Genomic DNA, 3352 nt, shown 5'->3' on the forward strand with positions numbered 1-3352 from the left:
AAACTTAGAGGCTTACAACAGCACAAATGTATTCTATGGAAGTTCTTTAAGTCAGAAGTCCCTGTGAACTTGGTTGGTTCCCTGGAGGGTCTCGGGGAGAATCTGCTTCCAAGCTCATTCAGAGTGCTGGCAGCGCAGCTCCATGCTGGTGAAGGGCTGAGGTCCTGGTTTCCTTGCTGGCTGTCACTAGGGTTATTTCCAGCTTCTAGAGGTTGCCTGTGTACCTTGGTTTTTGGCCCCCTTCAAAGCCAGCAGTGGCATAGAGAGTCCTTCTCATGATTCAGAGCTCTCTGACCCCACCTGCCTCATCCCTCCTCTAACTTCTCTGACCTCTCCTTCTGTCCCATCTCTCTGACTCTTCTCCTATGCTCTTCTGCTTCTAAAGGCCCACATGATTCCATAGGGCACCTCGGATAACCCAGGATAATCCTATTTAAAGTCAGCTGATTCAAATGTTAATTCCATCTGCAAAGTCCTTCATGGCAGTCACTAGATTGTGCTTGAGTGAATACCCAGGGAACAGGGAGCTTTTGAGTTCTGCCTACCAGCCCTGTCCAGCCAAGACGGTGCCAGAAGCTCCAGTCCTCAGCTTCATTTCTGTAGAGGTGCAGAGAACTGGAACCAGGAGAAGCCCTCTCAGAGGTGACAGCCAGTTGGAGACAGAGAGTCAGACAAACTCACTATGAAAGTGTGTGCAGGTAGCAAAGGACAAAAAGCACACAACAGAGCATCAGAAAAGCCCATGCATGGCAGGGAGTCACTATTCTGGTGCCATGCTCAGGGCCAGGCATTTTACCTATATTTAAACTGCATGACTGTATCTAACTACCCTGGAAAGCAGGGACACTTGCTCCATTTTACAGATGAGGAAACTGAGGCCCAGGGGGAGGGGGGAACCACTTGCTTAGGTCACACAGTGAATCTGTAGTATGGCTAAAACCAAACATCGATTTCCAATTAACCAGGTCAGTGCCCTCCACATCTCAGCACCCAGGGGCCCTGGCTTGCTGGAATGATCCACAAAAGAGGGTCACCAGGGACCTAGCGCAGTGGGCAGCTCTGGGGTCTGAGGTCTAGTATGCAGAGCTTTTAATTCTGACTTTCTCCAAGTGGCTGGGATGGGCAGAGGGGTGAAGTATTCCAGGCACACTTGAAGGGCAGGACATCTGCCTAGGGAGGACACCTTTATCGCAAGGCCAGCGGCTCACGTTCCAAAGAGTAACCCAGCAGGGTCTTTTCTGAGACATTTGTCACCCATAGGGGCATCCAGACAGGGATGGAGTCACAACCTAACGAAGATCTGCTTTATCTGAAAAAAAGTGCCTGCTGGAGCTGACCCCTGGTCCCATGGAGATTCCATGTCCACGTGCCACACCGGCCGCAGGAGAGGAGAGAGACTGTGGGGGAGGCTCTTTAAATGCAGATTTCTGAGCCCTACCGAGACCCAGTAGGTCAAATCCCAGGAAAGAAGTCCAGGAATCTGCTTCCCCAGGTGCCTGAGAAGCAGAGTCTGGCTAGAACATCAGGGGATAAAACACCAGTAGGAGGGAGGCCGTGAGAGAGCTCAGATCTGGCTCCACTCACAGGTTGGAAAGACACATTTTTAAAAAGAGAGGGCAGGGCATAGAGGCTCACACCTTTAATCCCAGTACTCTGGGAGGCTGAGGCAGGAGGATCACTTGAGCCCAGGAGTTTGAGACCCCATCTCTACTAAAAATACAAAAAAATTAGCTGGGCTTGAGCCTGTGGTCCTAGCTACTCAAAAGGCTGAAGTGAGAGGATCTCCTGAGCCTGGGAGGCCAAGGCTGCAGTGAGCTGTGATGATGCCACTGCACTCCAACCTGGCTGGCAAGAAAGCCAGGCCCTGTCTCAAAATAAATAAATACAAATTTAAAAATGAAGAGACAGAGGAAGAGAAAGCCCAGAGCAGAGAACACTGCAGTAGGTCAAGGCTGGGTTCAGACACTCTCTGCATGCGGACTGGGAAAGTTACAATCTACTCTTGGGGCCTCAGTTTCCTCTTCTGTAAAATGGGGGGTCAACAACATGCCACTTTGCAAGGTGATGATGTAAGTGAAGAACAGGGTGCCACTGGGCACTCGAGGCTACAGCACAGGCGGTTCTAAATCACCCTTTCCTCACCCAAAGCAGTGACAGCACCAGCCTTCTCAGCCTGGAATGCACGTTCTTCTGTCTGTCTCACGCCCACACCCTTACATACCATGTTCTTCAGCTTTGCGAGCTTCAGAGAATGGCCCTACAGTTCTTAATGTAACTTCCTCAGCAGAAAGACAAAAATGTTTATTGAGGGGCAAAGCAATTCACAAGGAGGGTGTCTAGCTTCTCCAGTTGTAAGTCCACTCCAAGCAAAAGGGAAGCCAGGGGAATGTGGTTAACCAGGGCAGGGAGACGTGGGGAGTATGGGGGAAAGTCCGAGGTGGAGACACACAGGGACATGGGGGGAGGTGTGAGGTGGGGACAGGCAGGGAGATGGGGGTGCAAGGTGGAGACACGCAGGGACATGAGGGGGTGCGAGGTGGGGACAGGCACGAAGATGGGAGGTGCAAGGCTGGGACAGGAAGGGACATAGTGGTGTGAGGTGGGCAAATGCAGAGAGATTGGGGGGGTGCGAGGTGGGGACAGGCAGGAAGATGGGGGTGCGAGGTGGGGTCAGGCAGGGACATGGAGGGTGTGAGGTGGGGTCAGGCAGGGAGATGGGGGGTGTGAGGTGGGGACAGGCAGGGACATGGAGCGGTGTGAGGTGGTGACAGGCAGGGACACGGGAGGTGCGAGGTGGGGACAGGCAGGGAGATGGGAGTTGCGAGGTGGGGACAGGCAGGGACATAGGGGGTGGGAGGTGGGCACAGGCAGGGAGATGGGGGTGCAAGGTGGGAACAGGCAGGGACACATGGGGGAGCGAGGTGGGGACAGGCAGGGAGATGGAGGGTTCAAGGTGAAGACAGGAAGGGACATGGAGGGTGTAAGGTGGGGACAGGCAGGGACATGGGGGGTGCGAGTTGGGGATAAGCAGGGAGATGGGGGGTGCGAGGTGGGGATACGCAGGGAGATGGGGGACATGGGGATGGCGACACGCTGGGAGAGGGAGAGGCCAGGCTGAGACCTCCCCGCGCTGTGCCAGCCAGTCCAGGCAGATCAAGGCCTGATAGCCAGGCCTGATAGCCAGACAAGCCCTTCCTCCCAGAGGAGATAAGGGAGCGACGCGGCCGGGTGCTATGTGAACTACAGCTGGAGGGTTAGTCGGCGCCGCCCCCTCCCGCAAGCCTGGCCCCAGGGGAGTCCCGCCCACCCCCGCCCTGCGCTCGCTCCGCCCCGCGCTCGCACCGCCCCGCGC

The sequence above is a fragment of the Trachypithecus francoisi genome, unplaced genomic scaffold, assembly GCF_009764315.1.
Source record: "Trachypithecus francoisi isolate TF-2019V2 unplaced genomic scaffold, Tfra_2.0 Lachesis_group3, whole genome shotgun sequence".
NCBI lineage: Eukaryota > Metazoa > Chordata > Mammalia > Primates > Cercopithecidae > Trachypithecus > Trachypithecus francoisi.